This window comes from Sorex fumeus, unplaced genomic scaffold (genome assembly GCF_029834395.1).
Source record: "Sorex fumeus unplaced genomic scaffold, SorFum_2.1 ptg000046l, whole genome shotgun sequence".
Taxonomy (NCBI): Eukaryota; Metazoa; Chordata; class Mammalia; order Eulipotyphla; family Soricidae; genus Sorex; species Sorex fumeus.
In genome coordinates, this window is record NW_026606103.1 from 5,677,501 (window position 1) to 5,678,000 (window position 500).

Here is a 500-nt window from a genome sequence, read left to right on the forward strand (position 1 = left end):
CACTAAAAATGATCCAAAGAGGGTTTTGTAGAGGAAAATGTATGAAGATTGTTGTATCTCATCTTGGAGCTGTTAAGCCTTGTATAAGAAATTACTGACATGTTGTTACATGTTGAGCCTTGTGAACACGTATATATGTGTACATATGTATGTATGTATATATATATGTATATAGATAGATAGATCAAGATCAGTTGCCTTCTACTTTGTGTGCTACTGTTGGTACACCAGTGGCATAGAGTATGAGATGTAACTCCAGAAATTCCAAAATTTTAAATAGAATGATACAGCTTGAGTTAAGTGCATCTCTGCCACTTGTTGCTCTTTTTTGAGATTTTTTGTGAGTCTCTGGATCATGGTCGTTAATGAGTTTATATGGTGCCCTTTTAATGCCCAAATAAACACTCTGATTGTCTCCCAATTCGACTTTTTATTCGGTTGTTAAGGGTCATCAATTTTAATTTTTGGAGGGGTTTTTGTTTTGCTTTGTTTGGGGCCAC